Source organism: Zingiber officinale, chromosome 9A (assembly GCF_018446385.1).
Source record: "Zingiber officinale cultivar Zhangliang chromosome 9A, Zo_v1.1, whole genome shotgun sequence".
NCBI classification, from domain to species: Eukaryota; Viridiplantae; Streptophyta; class Magnoliopsida; order Zingiberales; family Zingiberaceae; genus Zingiber; species Zingiber officinale.
The window spans coordinates 63,381,220-63,402,429 of NC_056002.1; positions in this window are offsets into that span (position 1 = coordinate 63,381,220).

Genomic DNA, 21,210 nt, shown 5'->3' on the forward strand with positions numbered 1-21,210 from the left:
GCTGAGATGCTTCGCAGCTAAATCAACGGTGAAAGTTCACCTAAACTCAGATCCGAAGGTACTGATCTTCATCAAGGGTCTGGATCTACTCTCCCTTAGGTCGGATCGACCAGATCTTCACTGGATGGTTCAGATCTGCCCAATCTTCGATGAACAGTCCAGATTAATTCGGGCTTGATCAATGGCTGTATGAACTCAGATCTGGATCAAAACCTCTGGATCTTCATCTATGGCTGAGATCTCCTCCTCATTAGGTTGGATGGGCCAGATCTTCAATGGATGACTCAGATCTGCTTGATTGTAGATGAATGGTCCAAATAACTCCAAGGTTTGATCATCTCATTTAAACTCTGATTCGAGCCCAATTTCAGTTCGAATAGATCTAAATCCAAGATACTTTGATGCCTACAAAATAAGAATCAAATATTAGCATCAAATAATACCAAAAATAAGATAATTTACATTTAAGCTCAAAATAAAGACAATGTATGAAATGTGATGTAAATCTAGGTTTTATCTATGAACATAACATCAAACTATGCATAAATGAATCAAAATAATACAGTAAAATCATGGTTATCACACCTCCCCTGTACGACGGACAATCTGAAACTTTCTACATCACCCCCAGGGCCACACATACATCGGCCAACACGGCCGGAACAATAACAATAATAAATAAGCAACAATCACACATCTAACATCCATGCAATTTAATACTGAACAACTAAGAAGCAATGATAAGAAAACTCAAAAATAACCCTACTCAACTACACTCATAAAGCACAAAACTGATGTCCTACTCCACTACACTCATAAAGCTCAAATCCGATGATAAAATCAACTTACCTCTTCTCTCATCCAGGCAGGAATGTAGCCAAACAAATCCAAATAAAACTCATCGTCAATATCCATAAGGTAAACTAATACAAGTCCAGATAGTGCAATAAGAACATAACAAAAGACCAAATAACTCTGGATCTTCAGGGGACTAGTGACTGGAAATCTCCGGGCAACATCAACATGAAAATAGCAACGGAGGAGGGTGTGAGTCCAACACTCAGCGGGTATCAACTGATATGCATAATAAAGAAAATAACAGGCAGCACTAATCATGCATACAGTCTCCTGATACAAGAAGGATAAATGCAACTGAAACCAAAACAGGAGAAAACTGTACTAACCAGGACCATAGTATAAGTACAACAGGGTCGTCAGACCGAGAGTGTTATAAATTTTGTATGCATGTCAATCATATGCATCCATATAAATGCAGTAAGTAAATGTAGCAAACACAAGCAATAAATGCATCATGCATATGATGCAAATGTCATGGTCACCCCTGACGCCAGTCAGCCATGTCACACACAATGGTGAGACCGAGTGGGTAGGGCTGTGACAACCGTGCACTCTGCCATCACTGCTCCTGATGAGTGACCGAGTGGACAGGATGCTGTCGGAGTACACACATACTCCTACCCCAAATCATAAATGGGGGAGCGCAATGCTCTCATCTCCCGGTACACCATGACGGGGAGGGATCTCGTAGTGCTACCACGCTGCAGTACACTACCCATGAGCGTCCCAGTGGAGCACCACCGAGCAAAATAACATGCTACCACGCTGCATCACGCTACCCATGAGCGGACCAACGGAGTGTTAGGATGTATACTAAAAGCCTAAGCTTTTGGTATAAACATTTATCTAGAAATAAGAATCACATTAGTCAAATATCTACATTTATGATAAATGTAGTTGTTCAATTAATTTATATTGTAGATAACATGGTGTGTGGTGTTACACACAGAGGATCATGTTATCAGTACCTTATAAATTATAAACAGTAGCTCATGATCAAGATGGAAAGGAACAAACCATTGGAAGATCGTAGTGTAATTAGGTATTAGTTTGTCTTAACTATATAATTACACTAGTACACTTAGAGTGTATTGAGTAGGACCATTAGAGGTCGTCTCTTTTATACTGATTTTATAAAGGGACAAAGACCTCAGTTATTATGGAAGTGTGTGCTCTAAATCCTAATATAATAACAAGCACATATATTTGATATTTATTTCTTTAATTTATCAATGGGTGAGATTTAGTTCAATAAATCAATAAACCCGATAAGTTGGGAAATGATATCACTTATAGTGTGTGTTGTTGATTATAGAAGGAAACTGTGTCCTAGTAATCTAGGTTGATAATGTCCCCAAGAGGAGCTCATAAGGATTGTTATGTTAAACCCTGTAGGTGGACTTAGTCTGACATGACGATGAGGTTGAGTGGTACTACTCTTGGACTAAGATATTAATTAAGTGAGTTGTCAGTAACTCATTTAATTAGTGGACATTCGACATCTTAAACACAGGGAGACTGACACACTCATAATAAGAAGGAGCCCAAAATGTAATTTGGGATTGGTGTGGTAGTTCAATAATAATTCTTTAGTGGAATGAATTATTATTGATGAAATTAAGTTGTGTGTTCGGAGCGAACACGGGAAGCTTAATTTCATCGGGAGACCAAAACCAATTCCTCCTCTCGGTCCCTATCGTAGCCTCTTGTATATAGAGATTTATACCCACCACATACCCACCTTCTTACCCATCCAATGGGGCTGGCCAAGCTAGCTTGGAACCCAAGCTAGTGGATGAGCCAAGTTGGTGGCCGGCCAAAGCTTGGGTCCCAAGCTTAGGTGGTCGACCACTAGAATATTAAAAAGGATTTTTATTAAAATTATTTCTTATGTGGATATCATGGTTTTAAAAGAGAGTTTAAAAAATTAAAAATTTCCTTTTATAGCTTTCTACAAAAGATTAAGAGAAGAGATTAATCTCTTTCCTTATTTGTAGATTAAAAGGATGGTTTTAATTTTTGGTAAAAACCTTCCTTATTTGTAAATCATCCACATGTTTAAAAGAGAGTTTAAAATTTGAAATCTTTCCTTATTTGTTGATTAAAAGGTGGATTTTAAATTTTAAGAAAACTTTCCTTTTTAACCATGTTCATGATTTAAATGAGAGTTTAAAAAATTAAATATTCTCTTTTATAAGTTTCTATAAAAGATTAAGAAAAGATTTGATATCTTTCCTTATTTGTAGATTAAAAGAGATTTTAATTTTTAGAGATAACTTTCTTTTTATCCACATGTTTAAAAGAAAGATTTTAATTTCCTTTTTATAATCCACCATGAAGGGAAAAATTATTGGAGAAATTTTTATAAATTTCCGGAAGCAAATAAGGAAATTTTAATTTGTGTTTAAAATTTTTATTTGCTTGGAGATTTGAATGTGGCCGGCCATGATATGTGAGAAAAGGAATTTGATTTTAATTAATTAAATTTTCTTTTTCATGGCAAAGGAATTAAGGAAATTTTTATTAAAATTTCCTTATTTGTCAAGATCAAGGATTATAAAAGAGGAGGTAGAGGTGCCTTCATAGCTAACATCTCTATTCTATTTTTCCTCTCTTTTCTCCTTGGGTGTGGCCGACCCCTTCTTTTTCCTCTCCTCTCCTTAGTGTGGCCGAAACCTTCTCTTGGTGAAGATAGCTTTAGTGGCCGGATCTAAGAAGGAGAAGAAGGAGAAGAAGGAGAGAAAAGAAGTCTCTTTTCTAGCATCCCTTGGAGCATTGGTGGTGGTTGAATCTCTTCATCCTTGGAGGTGCTCTTGTTGTGGCCGAAAGTTGCAAGGAGGAGAAGAAGGTTCTTTGGTGGTTTTTCATCTCAGAAGATCGTTGCCCACACAACGTCCGATGTAAGAAGAGGAATACGGTAGAAGACCTAGAGGTTTTTGCTTGCAAAAGAAAAGGTATACTAGTATTTAATTTCCGCATTACTAGTTTTATTTCTTTGTAAAAATATCAAATACAAGAGGCATGCGATTCTAGTTTTTCAAATTAGTTTTTGATGTTGTGTTCTTTTATTTTTATTTTCCTTGTGATTCGATTATTTCTTTTGGTTAACCTAGAGTTATTTAAGGAAATTAAATATTAGCTTTCCTTAAAAGGCTTTGTCTAGGCGGTGGTGGTTGCTCCCATATCCAAGAAGGTCATGTGCCTCGCCATGCAGTCCTGGAAGCCAATTTTAGAAATTAATATTTAATGGAATTAATAACATAGGTAGATTTGGATCAAACGTGTTAAGTTCCGCAGGAGATCCAAGTCTAAACCTAAAAGAACAAATAAGTTAAACTTAGGATTAAACGTGTAAAGTTCCGCAGGCGATCTAAGTTTAATTTAAAAGAACACATGGTAGCTAGGAAAAGGTTCAGACCTTTGTACAAAAATTTTTGTACAGAGGAACCGTTAGGCTTTCCGAGTAGCAACCAACAATTGGTATCAGAGCTAGGTTTTGCCTCTGTGTATTTGGTATTAGTTTAATTATGCACATGTCATACATAATTTAGGCAGGATAATAGTAGGATGTGCTAACTTTGTGGATGCATGATCCAACTATTATGGCTTATAGATATTGTGTGTGTGATTGGACCCTTGGACATGTCAAGGGCATTTTATTGTGTGTGCATGATTGTATTATAAAATACAGCAGGAGCTGTATTTAGTTTTATTAGGATTTTATTTTTTGATCTAGATACATGTACATTCCTTCGAGGAATATAGGATCGAAAAATGTAAAATTCTATTTATGTCGCGGATCGAATCTTGCAAGGCGTGGAACCTTTTAAGGACTAGAGGCGCAGCGGAACAAGGAGCAAGATGGATGCGACAACTAGACTCGGTGGCGGTGGTCAAAGATGGCAGCAGCTAGGGTTGGCGACACACGGAGGACAACAATAGATAAAAGCCATAATAGTTGAAAATTAGTTTTCCTTTTTATTGCTTTTTATGTTGTGCTGTGTGTGCTTGTTAGTATGCATGTTAAGTAGGCTAGCATAGTCAAAATTCCTCACTTTAAATAACTAAGTGGGAGAGGGATTTATTTTTAAATAAATTCCACGGTCTCCATTACTGGTTTATAAGTGATGCAACAAGCTTGCGCGTTGGCTCTGAGTGCCTTCCTCCATATTGGATGAGCTTGTTTGCGGATCACTAGATTAAACTTCCATTTTGGATGACTATAGGAAATTAGCTAAGAGCGTGTGATCTTCCCCATCGGAAGGGGCACAATCTTATTTAATGGACTAAGTGTCAAGTAATGGTATACACTTAGGCACATCTAATAGTATCCTCCCCATCGGAGTCACTACTATTATTTGTGTGACCAAAGCAAAACCAACTATTAATTTGTCAAAAAGATAAGTTGACAAGATAATAAAATTAAAACCCCTCTTACAAATGTCTGATTTTGTATACGTCCACACTATCGTGGCATACAAAATTTATGGTGTTTGAGATAATTTTATTGGTCATTAAGTTTTGACAAGGTAATTATTGGGTAAAACCCTCCTCTTACAAATGTTTGAATTTGTATACGTCCACACTATCGTGGCATGCAAAATTCACGGTGTTTGAGGTGTTGGTGAATTTAAATAATATTGTTTGAGGAATCAATGTTATTTTAAATTCAAAGTTTTGACCAAAATATTTGATCTAATATAGACCAACTATTAATTTTATTTGTCATAAAGTTAAGATGATGAGATAATAAAATTAATGGACAAAATCTCCTTTTGAATTTGTATACGTCCACACTATTGTGGCATACAAAATTCACGGGGATTTTAAAAGTGTTGGTCTTGACCAAATATTTTTGTGATTCTTAGGATTTAAAATGTTTGTCAATTCTCTAGTTGTTATACTATAGAAAAGACTTAGTAGTCCCAATTATAATGATTGGAAATAGGACTTGGATATTAAGGTAGACTGTCCTCTTAGAATTAAGAACAAGACAGGTGTATTTTATTCATTAGTTGATACATGTTTAGTGGTACTATCTACCGGTACCTGGTGTGTAGATACAGGAGCCACTGATCATGTCTGCAATTCATTGCAGGGGTTCCAGGAAACCCGATAACTATATGAAAGGTAAATCACCGTTTACATGGGCACTACTGCAAAAGGTGGTAGCTATTGCAGTGGGAGATGCTTATCCTCTGATAGGAATATAATATGGATTTTAGAAATTGTCTTTACGTACTAAGTTTAGAAAGAACTTATTTTCAGTTTCTAAACTATTAAAGAATAGATATTGTGTCTATTTTTTATAACAAAGTGGTTATCAAGAAAATAGAAAAGATATCTATTCTGGTACGTTGGTTGACAATTTATAATCCAATAACTCCTACGATGCAATAAATGGAAATTGATAACACATCCTCTAACTTTAATAAGAGAAAGAACCTTCAAAATGAACCAAACATATCTTTGGCATCTAAGGCTAGGTTATATTAACTTGAGTAAGATTCAAAGGATAATAATCGATGAACTCTTGGGTTCATTGGTAGAGGAAAATTTTCCAACCTACGAGTCTTACTTGAAAGGAAAAATAACCAAGAAGCTTTTAAGTCTAAGGGGTTTGGAGCCAAAGATATATAGGAATAGGTTCATTCTGATTTGTGAAGACCTTTGACTATCCAGGCAAGAGGTTGTTTCGAATATTTCGTCTATTTTATAGACAACTATTTGAGATATGGATACATTTACTTGATGTGCCGCAAGTCTAAGTGCTTTGATTAGTTCAAAGAGTACGAGGCTGATGCGGAGAAACGTCAAAGTAAAAGTATCAAGACACTACTGTGAGATCGTAGTGGCAAGTACCTCTTGGGAGAATTTAGGAGTCACTTATCAGAAGATGGGATTCAATCCCAACTAACCGCACCTAGTACACCCCAACAGAATGGTGTAGTAGAAAGAAGGACTCTTATGGAAATAAGTAGATTGATGATAAATTTATTTACCAAATTTGTTTTAAGGATATACTCTGGAAATGGAAGTGAACATAGTGCCTTCCAAGTCAGAACTCTCTACTCATATAGAATTGCTGAATAGGCGTAAGCCTATTTTGAAGCATATTCGGATTCGGGTAGTCAAGCACATATACTGAAGAGAGACAATGATAAGTTGGACAAGAATTCACTTGTTTGTGGGTTATCCTAGTGAAACGAAAGTAGGTTTATAGTCTTAAAAATCAAAAGGACATTGTTAGCATCAATGACCGATTTTTTGAAAAGGACTATGTAACGAACCACAAGCCCATAAGTAAATTTGTTCTTAAGAAAGGACATGTCTAATCTAGTACCAACTGTACAAGATGAAATATCACAAGAAACTATAACACGTATCATAAATGATACACAGACAGTGGCTCATCGTAGTGGGAGGGTTGTCAAGCAAACCTAAAAGATTCATGTTTTGGGAGAGTTTTTGGACTTGATCCCAAATGAACATGAGCCTGATCTCGAACATATGATGAAGCACTCCAAGATAAAGATGCAACATCTTGGCAAAGAGCAATGAATACAGAATTAGAATATATGTATTCTAATAAAATCTGGAAGCTTGTAGAACCACCAGATGGTGTAAAAGTCATTGGGTAAAAATAGGTCTACAATAGGAAAAGATGGATAGACAGGAAGGTGGAAACTTTCAAATCAAGGCTTGATGAAAAAGGAAACTTTTTCACTGGTAGCCATGCTTAAATCTATCTGGATTCTTTTATCTATTTGGCAAGTGGATGTCAAGACAGCATTCCTTAATGGAAGTCTTGAAGAAAGCATCCATATAAAGCAACCACAAGGGTTCATTGTAAAGGACAAAGAGCATCTTGTGTGCAAACTCAATCAGTCTATGGACTGAGGCAAAGATTCAAGGTCTTGGAACATTCGATTTATCAAAGTAATCCAGACCTATGGATTTATTTAGTAACCGGATAAGTCTTGTGTATACAAAAAGTGTGATGGAAACGTGGTGGTATTTCTTGTACTATACGTAGATAACATTTTTGGTAGTTGGAAACAACATCAAAATGTTGTCAGAAGTAAGGGTATGGTTGTCCAAACAATTCGATATGAAGGACTTGGGAGAATGTATATATTCTTGGGATCAAAGTAATAAGGGATCGCAAGAAAAGAATATTTTACTTATCCCAAGCTTCATATATCGAAAAAAAATCCTTGCTCATTTTAAGCATGCAAAACTCCAAGAAAGGTTTCTTACCTTTTTAGCATGGAGTAACTTTATCTAAAGAAATGTCTCCGTAGACATCAAAGGAGATAGAGGAAATGAAGGCAGTTCTTTATGCTTCGGCTGTCGGAAGCCTAATGTATGCTATGCACGAGATCAGAAATCTATTTTGCCAAGGGCATAGTTAGCAGATATCAAAGTAACCTTGGACAAGGACATTGGACTGCAGTAAAGCATATATTGAAGTACTTTAGAGGCACTAGAGATTATATGCTAGCTTACAAGGCAGTTAATTTAGTCCCTGTGGGTTGCACGGATTTTGACTTCCAATCGGATAGGGACAATAATAAGTCTACCTCGGGATTTTGTATTTACTTTAGGAGGTAAAGTCATAACTATGGAAGAGTGATAAGCATAGGTGTTTTTCTGGACTCCACCATAGAAGCTGAGTATATGGCAAGCCTCTGAGGTAGCCATAAAAGCTGAATGACTCAATAACCTCAAGATGGACTTAGATATAATTTCTAGTTTGTCCAAAGATTATTACAATTTATTGTAATAATAGTGGTGCAGTTGCAAACTCGAAGAAATCATGAGTCCATAAGGCAAGTAAAACACAATAGAGCGCAAGTACTACCCAATACGAGAAATCGTATAACGAGAAGAAGTTGTTGCTGCTTAGATTGTATCAAGTGATAACCTGGAAGATCTTTTCACTAAGGCTCTTAAGGTAAGAGTTTTTGATAGGCGTGTTGATGGGTTGAATCAGATGTATGGCAACAAATAAGGCAGCTTAGTCTTTTAGTATAAGTGGGAGATTGTTAGGATGTATACTAAAAGTCTAAGCGTTTGGTATAAACATTTATCTAGAAATAAGAATCACATTAGTCAAATATCTACATTTATGATAAATGTAGTTGTTCAATTAATTTATATTGTAAATAACATGGTGTGTGGTGTCACACACAGAGGATCATGTTATCAGTACCTTATAAATTATAAACAGTAGCTCATGATCAAGATGGAAAGGAACAAACCATTGGAAGATCGTAGTGTAATTAGGTATTAGTTTGTCTTAACTATATAATTACACTAGTACACTTAGAGTGTATTGAGTAGGACCATTAGAGGTCGTCTCTTTTATACTGACTTTATAAAGGGACAAAGACCTCAGTTATTATGGAAGTGTGTGCTCTTAATCCTAATATAATAACAAGCACATATATTTGATATTTATTTCTTTAATTTATCAATGGTGAGATTTAGTTCGATAAATCAATAAGCCCGATAAGTTGGGAAATGATATCACTTACAGTGTGTGTTGTTGATTATAGAAGGAAACTATGTCTTAGTAATCTAGGTTGATAATGTCCCCAAGAGGAGCTCATAAGGATTGTTATGTTAAACCCTGCAGGTGGACTTAGTCCGACATGACGATGAGGTTGAGTGGTACTACTCTTGGACTAATATATTAATTAAGTGAGTTGTCAGTAACTCATTTAATTAGTGGACATTCGACATCTTAAACACAGGGAGACTGACACACTCATAATAAGAAGGAGCCCAAAATATAATTTGGGATTGGTGCGGTAGTTCAATAATAGTTCTTTAGTGGAATGAATTATTATTGATGAAATTAAGTTGTGTATTCGGGGCGAACACGGGAAGCTTAATTTCATCGGGAGACCAAAACCAATTCCTCCTCTTGGTCCCTATCGTAGCCTCTTGTATATAGAGATTTATACCCACCACATACCCACCTTCTTACCCATCCAATGGGGTCGGCCAAGCTAGCTTGGAACCCAAACTAGGGCCGGCCAAGACCAAGTGGATGAGCCAAGTTGGTGGCCGGCCAAAGCTTGGGTCCCAAGCTTAGGTGGCCAGCCACTAGAATATTAAAAAGGATTTTTATTAAAATTATTTCTTATGTGGATATCATGGTTTTAAAAGAGAGTTTAAAAAATTAAAAATTTCCTTTTATAGCTTTCTACAAAAGATTAAGAGAAGAGATTAATCTCTTTCCTTATTTGTAGATTAAAAGGATGGTTTTAATTTTTGGTAAAAACTTTCCTTATTTGTAAATCATCCACATGTTTAAAAGAGAGTTTAAAATTTGAAATCTTTCCTTATTTATTGATTAAAAGGTGGATTTTAAATCTTAAGAAAACTTTCCTTTTTAACCATATTCATGATTTAAAAGAGAGTTTAAAAAATTAAATATTCTCTTTTATAAGTTTCTACAAAAGATTAAGAAAAGATTTGATATCTTTCCTTATTTGTAGATTAAAAGAGATTTTAATTTTTAGAGATAACTTTCTTTTTATCCACATGTTTAAAAGAAAGATTTTAATTTCCTTTTTATAATCCACCATGAAGGGAAAAATTATTGGAGAAATTTTTATAAATTTCCGGAAGCAAATAAGGAAATTTTAATTTGTATTTAAAATTTTTATTTGCATGGAGATTTGAATGTGGCCGGCCATGATATGTGAGAAAAGGAATTTGATTTTAATTAATTAAATTTTCTTTTTCATGGCAAAGGAATTAAGGAAATTTTTATTAAAATTTCCTTATTTGTCAAGACCAAGGATTATAAAAGAGGAGGTAGAGGTGCCTTCATAACTAACATCTCTATTCTATTTTTCCTCTCTTTTCTCCTTGGGTGTGGTCGGCCCCTTCTTTTTCCTCTCCTCTCCTTAGTGTGGCCGAAACCTTCTCTTGGTGAAGATAGCTTTGGTGGCCGGATCTAAGAAGGAGAAGAAAGAGAGAAAAGAAGCCTCTTTTCTAGCATCCCTTGGAGCATTGGTGGTGGTTGAATCTCTTCATCCTTGGAGGTGCTCTTGTTGTGGTCGAACCTTGCAAGGAGGAGAAGAAGGTTCTTTGGTGGTTTCTCATCTCAGAAGATCATTGTCCACACAACGTCCGAGGTAAGAAGAGGAATACAGTAGAAGACCTAGAGGTTTTTGCTTGCAAAAGAAAAGGTATACTAGTATTTAATTTCCACATCATACTAGTTTTATTTCTTTGTAAAAATACCAAATACAAGAGGCATGCGATTCTAGTTTTTCGAATTAGTTTTTGATGTTGTGTTCTTTTATTTTTCTTTTCCTTGTGATTCGATTGTTCCTTTTGGTTAACCTAGAGTTATTTAAGGAAATTAAATATTAACTTTCCTTAAAAGGCTTTGTCTAGGCAGTGGTGGTTGCTCCCATATCCAAGAAGGTCATGTGCCTCGCCATGCAGTCCTGGAAGCCAATTTTAGAAATTAATATTTAATGAAATTAATAACATAGGTAGATTTAGATCAAACGTGTTAAGTTCCACAGGAGATCCAAGTCTAAACCTAAAAGAACAAATAAGTTAAACTTAGGATCAAATGTGTAAAGTTCTGTAGGCGATCCAAGTTTAATTTAAAAGAACACATTGTAGCTAGGAAAAGGTTCAGACCTTTGTACAAAAATTTTTGTACAGAGGAACCGTTAGGCTTTCCGAGTAGCAACCAACACGGAGCACCGACAGTGATGAAACTGGCGATGTGCTCAACAATAATAGAGTAGACTATCACGCAGCATGCAATCATGCGAATGGTGCATGATACTAAGCATGGAAAAATACTGAGCAGCATAGCAATAATCCATATATATGTAAAATGTGTACCATCGGAAAGTGAATCAAATCAAAGTACACAGACTAGATAAGGTATCAAAAACCCTGGGTCCTGAACATGATAAATAACATGGTTGTGTCACTACCTCTATAAGCATGTAAAGTTAGATAAGTACTAACATGATGTGCATAACAAACAAACAACCAAGCATGTAACAGATCGGGTAGTGATCAACCGAAACAGATAAGAAAACACAATCGTTGCTATTTGTTAAAGACATTATTATGCATATCAAATGACATAAAGTCAAAGTACCCGCCTCCAATAGAAAGGATCGTATCCGGTCCAAATCCGACGTCGAGATGCTCGTCTCGCATCAAAATCCTGTAATATCAAACGTATACGGATTTAGCTAATTCCCTTGTATATTTAATTAGCTAACCAATCATTAATCCAAATCCAACTAGGTTTAACCTAATCCATTTCACAATTACAATGGATTAGGTATCCCCAATTATCTACAATCAAATTGTATTAGATTAATACATGAACTAATATCTAACCATGTAAATCCAATTCTCTACAGCATGTATCACGATCTAAAATAATCAGATTACACTATGATCTACAACTAAGACCAAAAACCCGGTACCTTACCTTGATTCCTAGCACTGTTGTTGCTGGATGAATTTGCTGCCGTAACAGAAAGTCCATCGAACAACCTTTCTTGGTGGAATCCTTCACCGAATGGAACAAGATGAGATCACAAATCTCCACTGCAATCCAGCAACCAAAATAGTCTCCCTTACCTCTCCAATCACTGCTAGGGCACGGTACAGCAAAACGAGACCATAGGAACGGCTTGGATGCTCTGCTTCTATCCACAACCCGAAGAGAAAGGATCGGTGGCTGTTGGCATCGGAAGTGGGGCGTTGGCTGAGGCTAGGGCAAAGGAAAACAACGCAATGGCCGCCGGAGAGATCGAACCATGACCGTCGGCTTCAAGCTAGGGCACAGCAAAGACAGCAACGCCCTTGCTTCAGTGTCGACAGTGACACTAGGGCTTCGGCTGGCGACTCAGAGAAGGAGACGAGTTGAGTAGGAGCGGCACCGACAATCAGTGGCGTCGGACTGGGGTGGTCTGCGATCGGGCGGCGCCGGTAGTGAAGCGAGGAGTCGGCGTCTGTGTCGGCCAAGGGAGAGGAGAGATGGCTCTCATCGGCGGCGGCAGAGGGGGTGAGGGCGTGCGCACGAGGGAGAAAAGGAGAGGATCGGGTTTTGGGAGAAGAAGTAGAAGGAGAGGAGGAGAAGAACCGCCTTGAGCGGTTAGGGCACGAGAGGGCTTCGGCGGGGATCGGCGTCAGCCACGCGCACGGGGAAGGAGAAATGCAATTAAAGAAAAGAAGAAAAAGAAATAAAAAGGAAAAGAAAACTTTTCCTCGTTAAAATGGGGTAGCCTAAACAGGCTTTCCCGGGTCCCGTTTTTATCCCAGTAAACTCGTCCATACGGTATCCGAAAAATTCCGGAAAAATTTCCAACAATTCCAGAAAATTCCCTTATTATTATTCGCCTTTTTTACGATATTTTTCATTTAACATGATTAGAGTTATAGGAGTTTGAAGAGCACATTGATGTTAGAACCAAAAGAATTCACATATTTCCATAATAGTATAATATTGTTCACTTTAAGTCCAAGTCCTCATGGATTTATTTTTGAGTTCTACCCAAAAAATCTTATACCAAAGGAGATATATTCCATCTTTTAAACCCATGACCTTTTATATGTATTTTCAATGTGGAACTTTGATTGTATTTCCAATAATCCTCCTTTCAAATGAAAGACCATCATTATTCTCATGATCTGAACCTTCCCTTAAGTATCTGTTTACTCTTTCCCTCAGACATTGGTCACTATTGATATGCTTCGGGCCTCTCTTCAAATTGACCTATTTTGGAATTCTGAATCACTTCAAATTAAAATCAATCGACTGCTAGAAACATCCTTGATGTATTTATTATACACGGATTTGAATTTGATAGGGTAAATTAAGAGTAGTGAATTTTTAAACTTGCAAAGGCTTGATCAAATTTGTCATAAGTTTATTATAAGACCTAGGACAATGATACTCACTAACCAACATCACAAATGGGTTCTTGGGACTCTTCTAACTTGAAAATTTTCAAACTTTAGAATTTTTTAGCCCATCAATTAGTATCGAATGAAATTGGCTAATAGATCTAAAGAGCTCCAAATCATTTCAAATTAAAACTAATATACTCCTAAAAGCCTCCTTAATGTATCCATGCCCTCATATTTGAATTCAATAGTATAAATTGAGAGCAATATTTTTTAAACTTGCAAAGACCTAATAAAATTTGTCATGTACTCATTATGAAGCATAAGACAATGATACTAACTAACCAATATCACCAATGAGTTCCTAAGACTCCTTTTGTCATGCCCCGCGACCGATGACTGACATCAGCGTTGCTTTCAAACATAAAATTTGAAAATAACCTGCCTTAATAGTACATGAATTGTAAAAATAGCCTTTTTATTCCAAAATAAATAGTAAATTGTTTACACAATTCAAAACTAATTAAATTACATTCACTTAAATTTAAGAATTTAGTATTGCAGCAAAATTTTAGTCTTCCTATCAACAATTAGAGTGAATTCACCATTCCCAGAATTTGACTTGCTCTCTATCCTCGATTTCATTCTTGATTCCCATTTCATCTCTAACTGAAATAGGTTGTAATAAGTGAGTGATTTAGAAGTCACTCAGCAAGTGGGGGATAAAAATACAAATACAGTAGTTCTTGAAAGGTAGTAGTTTTTTAGTAGTAAAAATAACAGTAATCTCAAAATAGAAATTGACACCAGCACTGAAATAAAACCATATTCCTCATGAATTAAACTGATATCAACCCTCTAGAATTATCCCTCCTAAAGTAGAGGTTTTTAATCAGTAACAATTCAGTAATTATTAGTGTTCAAAATGTGTATCCTTATCATTTAGTTCATAATTAATTAGTGCCCCAAAATTCAGTAATCACAGTAATTAGTAATAAATAATAATCAGTAATAACAGTAGTGAAACAGTAGTATTTTGGGAAAAAAATAGTTTTTAGAAAATAGAACTATTATTTTCTTTACTATAAAACAAAATCATAATTTGAATAATAAGTGCACTTACAAGAATCCTTAGAAATTGATAAATCGATGGCAAAGGTGGGATCGTGAAGTGCACTTCTCCTTCCTTGCCAAAATAACTTTGTCAGGAATATGTTTTCACTTACTATGAAAATTAGTAACTTTCCCATTGATAGGTGTATGGGTATTTATAGGGATGAAAATTTGATGATTATCTCTCCCACTAACTCCATTTTCAGTCATGATTGTCTCCATTATTACTATTAACTGGGAGTTAAAACTCCTCTGTTGTAACTATAGCCATTATCGCCAATAATCTCTCATTCCCAAGTAGCCTTCCTGGTAGTATAGTTAGATCACTAGATTTAACATACAAAATAGTCCTTCGTCTCAATACTTAATTCTTTGAATCCATAATTCAAATCAGGACCTCCTCGTACTTCAGAGTTTCCCTTAAGTTTCCTTGAGTTACCAACAGTTCTGCCTTAAGGATATGACTCGGGTTCGCTATATATCTTCTCAATTGAGAGACAATAAAGTTAGAGGTAAGGTCGTCTATATGCTAGAGTGCCAACCCTTCCTAAGATTTCAAATGGTCCTACGTATCTAGGACTCAACTTTTCAGACTTGTCAAATCTCACCACACCTTTCATCGATGAAACCTTTATATATACTTTCTTACCAATATCGAGTTCTAAGGGCCTTTGTTTTGTATCAGCCCAACTTTTTTGATGATCTTAGATTATTTTTAGTCGCTCTCAAATAATTACCACTTCATCTATGATGGCTTGGATGAGCTTAGGCCCAATAAGGCTTCTCTCCCACTTTATCCTAATATAAGGGAGATCTATATTTTTGCTCATACAATGCCTCATCAATCCCGGTACTACTATGGTAGATATTGTTATAGGCAAATTCGATTAATGGTAGATGATTAGTCCAATTTGAACTAAAGTTAAGCATGCATGCTCATAACATATCTTTGAGTGTTTGGATTGTCCTTTCCATTTGCCCACTGTTTGTGGATGGTTAGTCGTGCTAAGAGTAACTTTGGACTCCATTGCTTGTTGAAAGCTTCCAAAATCTAGACACAAATCTTGGATCTCTATTGGACAAGATACTCATTGGCACTTCGTGCAGTCACACTATGTTATCCATATAAAGATTTGCTAGCTTGTCGAGATTATAATTCATGTATATTGCATAAAGTAAGCGGAATTTGTAAGTGAAGGTGATGGAATTCCATTCTGTTTAAATTTCCTTGTACAAAAAATTATACAAGAACAGAACATTTCCTAGCAACCAGCATGTTCAATCAAACATGTATTTGATCAATCAAGCAAGTTCTTGAATGATCAAAGCACACCTTGATTGAAGTACAAGATCGTTGGCCTCTTGTGTTGGTATTCCAAAAATGATACAAAGAAAAACTAACTAATTACACAGTGAAATTAAAGAACTAGTTGTACCTTTTCTTTGTAGCTAAAGACCTCTTGATCTTCTGCCGTATTCCTCTCCTCTTCTTGGACGTCGTGTGGGCGACGATCTACCAAGACAACACCACCCTCCTTCTCTTCTCGGTTTCCAAACCGTTGGCTACAAAAGGAGGCTCTAGGATGGGGCACCTTCTCTTCTTCTTCCTCTTCTTCATCTTCTTCCTCTTCTCCAAGCCACCGCCCACCAAGGAGTAGAAGAGGGGGGTGCCGGCCTTAGCAAGGAGGGGGGTGTGAGCCCTAGCAAGGAGAGGGGCCGCCGGCTCTTAGCAAGAGGAGGGGAGGGGCGCCGGCCCTAGGTGAGGAGGAAAGGGAGGGGCGTCGGCCATAAGGAGAAGAAGAGAGAAAATTAGGACAATTATGTTTTAGGAGCCACCACCTACTCCTTTTTATAGGCTTACTGTCGATTACAAAGAAAGAAAAATAACATAATTCTGTTTAGAAAAAATCTCCCTTTTTATAACCAAGTCAAACCAAGCCAAGTTAAACCAAACCAAGTTAAACCAATCCAAGTTAAACCAAGCCAAGTTAAACTAAACCAAGTTAAACCAAACAAAGTTAAACCAAACCAAGTTATGGATGTTGGTTAATCTTAGGAAGATCGTACCGGTTCCACTGTACAAAAATTTTGTACAAGTGTCGAACCTATCCTAATAACCTATTGTGTACTTTAGAAATTATATTCGGAATCGCAAACGGAACTTAACATTATTGATTCCAAATTTAACTTATTTGTTCTTAATGGTTTAGACTTGGATCGCAAACGATGCTTAACATTATTGATCCAAATCCACCTATGTTATAAATTCAATTAAATATTAATTTCATAAATCAGCTTCCAGGTTAAACATGGTGAGGCACTAGGCCTTCTTGGATATGGGAGCAACCACCACTTCCTAGAAAAAGCCTTTCAATGAAATCTAATATTTAATTTCCTTATATAACCCTAGGTTTAACCAAAAGGAACAATCGAATCACAAATTCGAAAAACAAAAAAAACACAAACTTGAATCACAAATTTGAAACCTAGAATTATATGCCTCTTATGTTTGGAATTCATACAAAAAAAACTAGTATGATGTGGAAAACAATTACTAGTTATACCTTTCTTTGTATGCAATGACCTCTTGATCTTCTACCGTATTCCTCTTCTTATCTCGGACGTTGTGTAGGCAACGATCTACCGAGATGAGAACTACCCAAACCCTTCTTCTTCCTCCTTGCAAGTTTCGGCCAAGCTCCTCTCCTTGAGATGAAGAATTTCGGCCACACCATCAAGCTCCAAGGGATGCTAGAAACAAAGCCTCCTTTCTCTCCTTCTCCTCCAAGCAAGATCCGGCCACCACCACAAAGCTCCGAGGGATGATGCCGCCGGCCGCCAAAGAAGAAGAGAAGAGGAGAAGAACAAGGACTAGGGTCGGCCACAACCAAGGAAGAGAGGGAGGAAAATAGGATAGAGTTCTACCTCATGAAGGCACCCCTACCTCCCTCTTTTATATTCCTTGGTCTTGGCAAATAAGGAAAAATTAAATAAAATCTTCCTTATTTTCTTTGCCATGAAAAGGAAAATTTAATTGATTAAAACTAATTTTCTTTTCTTAAATATCATGGCCGGCCACCTCATTGCTCCAAGCAAGGAAAGTTTTAATACAAAATTAAAACTTCCTAATTTGTTTCCAGAAATTTTAAAATAAAAATTTCTCTAATAATTTTTTCCTTCATAGTTGGTTATAAAAGGAATTTTATAAATTAAAATCTCTCTATTAAAACATGTGGATGATTTCCAAAAGGGAAAGTTATCTTTTAAAATTAAAATCTTCCTCTCAATCTATAAATAAGGAAAGATATCAAATCTTTTCTTAATCCTTTGTAGAAACTTATAAAAGGAAAAATTTATAATTTTAGAACTCTCTTTTAAATCATGAACATGGTTACAAAAAAGAAAAGTTTTCTCAAAATTAAAATCTTCCTTTTAATCTACAAATAAGAAAAGATATCAAATCTTTACTTAATCTTTTTGTAGAAAGCTATAAAAGGAAAGACTTATAATTTTAAACTCTCTTTTAAAAACATGGAATCCACATAAGAAAAATTTTAAAAAAATAAAATCCTTTTAATTTGATGTGGCCGACCACACCAAGCTTGGGTTCAAGCTAGGGTCGGCCACACAACTTGGATTATCCTATTTGCTTGGCCGACCCAAGCTTTGGCTCCAAGCTTGCTTGGCCAGCCACCTTAGGATGGGTATAAAGGTGGATATAGTTGGGTATAATACTTTATAAATAAGAGGCTACGATAGGGACCGAGAGGAGGAATTGGTTTTGGTCTCCCAATGAAATTAAGCTTCCCATGTTCGCCCCAAACACCCAACTTAATTTCATCAATAATAATTCATACCACTAAAGAATTATAATTGAACTACCGCACCAATCCCAAATTACATTTTGGACTCCTTCTTATTATGAGTGTGCTAGTCTCCCTGTGTTTAAGATGTCGAATGCCCACTAATTAATTGAGTTACTGACAACTCACTTTAATTAATATCTTAGTCCAAGAGGAGTACCACTCAACCTTATCGTCATGTCGAACTATGTCCACCTGCAGGGTTTAACATGACAATCCTTATGAGCTCCTCTTGGGGACATTATCAACCTAGATTACTAGGACACAGTTTCCTTCTATAATCAACAACACACACTATAAGTAATATCATTTCCCAACTTATCGGGCCTTTTGATTTATTGAGCTAAATCTCACCCTTTGATAAATTAAAGAAATAAATACTAAATATATGTGCTTGTTATTATATTAGGATTAAGAGCACATACTTCCATAATAACTAAGGTCTTGTTCTTTTATTAAGTCAGTATAAAAAGAACTTACCTTAAATGGTCATGCTTAATACACTTAGAGTGTACTAGTGTAATTTATTAGTCAAGATAAACCAATACCTAATTACACTACGACTTTTCCAATGGTTTGTTCCTTTCCATCTTAGTCATGAGCTACTATTTATAATTTATAAAGAACTGATAACATTATCTTCTGTGTGTGACATCACACACCATGTTATCTACAATATAAATTAATTGTGCAACTACACTTAGCATATAAATATAAACATTTGACCAATGTGATTCTTATTTCTAAAATAAATGTTTACAAAAGCTAGGCTTTTAATATACACTCTAACAATCTCTCACTTATACTGAAAGACTAAGCTGCCATATCTATTGTCATACATCTTATTCTCATCCCCTCCGCATGCCGATCAAAAGCTTTCGCCTGAAGGGCCTTAGTGAAAGGATCTACTAGGTTATCTGCTGATGCAATCTTGGCGACAACAACTTCTCCTCCCTTGACGATTCTCGTATCAGGTGGTACTTGCGCTCTATATGTTTACTCACCTTATGGGCTTGTGGTTCCTTCGAGTTTGCAACTGCACCGCTATTATCACAATAAATTATGATGATTTTGGGCAAACCATGAATCACATCTAAATCCATTAAGAAGTTCCTAAGCTATACAGCTTCTTTGGCTGCCGCTGAGGCTACCACATACTCATCTTCCATGGTTGAGTCTGAAACGCATTTCTGCTTAACACTCCTCCATGCAATGGCTCCACCTCCTAAAGTAAACACATAGCCTGATGTAGACTTACGATTGTCCCTATCTGATTGGAAGTCTAAATCCGTGTAACCCACAGGGAGCAAATCATCTGCTTGGTAACCTAACATATAATCTCTAGTCCTTCTCAAGTACTTCAATATATGCTTTAGAGAAGTCCAACGTCCTTGTCCAGGGTTACTTTGGTATCTACTAACCATGCCCATGACAAAACAGATATCCTGTCTTGTGCACAGCATTGCATACATTAGGCTTCCCACAGCCAAAGCATAAGGAACTGTCTTCATGTCCTCTATCTCCTTTGATGTCTTCGGAGACATCTCTTTAGATAAAGCTACTCCATGCCAAAAAGGTAAGAAACCTTTCTTGGAGTTTTGCATGCTAAAACAAGCAAGGATTGTATCTATATATGAAGCTTGAGATAGGCACAACATCCTTTTCTTGTGATCCCTTATGACTTTGATCCCAAGAATGTGTGCACATTCTCCTATATCCTTCATATCGAATTGTTTGGACAACCATAGCCTTACGTCCGATAACACCTTGACATTGTTGCCAATTAACAAAATGTCATCTACGTATAGTACAAGAAATACCACCACATTTCCGTTATACTTCTCGTATACACAAGACTCATTCGGACACTGAATAAATCCATATAACTGGATTACTTTGTTAAACTGGATGTTCCAAGATCTTGAAGCTTGCTTTAGTCCATAAATAGACCGATTGAGCTTGCACACTAGATGCTCTATGTCTTTTTTCAATGAACCCCTTTGGTTGCTTCATATGGATGTTTTCTTCAAGACTTCCGTTAAGGAAAGCTGTCTTGACATCCATTTGCCAAACCTCATAATCCATATAAGCGACAATGGATAAGAGTATCCGGATAGACTTAAGCATAGCTATCGGCGAAAAAGTCTCCTCATAATCGATTCCCTCTTTCTGAGTATACCCTTTCGCAACAAGCCTTGCTTTGAAGGTTTCTACCTTCCCGTCTGTCCCTCTTTTCCTTTTGTAGATCCACTTATATCCAACGGCTTTTACACCATTTGGTGGTTCTACAAGCTCCCAGACCTTATTAGAATACAAAGATTCTATTTCAAAATTCATCGCCTTTTGCCAAGATACTGCATCTTTATCTTGGAGTGCTTCGTCATATGTCCGGGGATCAGGTTCATGTTTACCTGGGATCAAGTCCGAAGATTCTCCCAAAAACATAAATCTCTCAGGTTCTTTA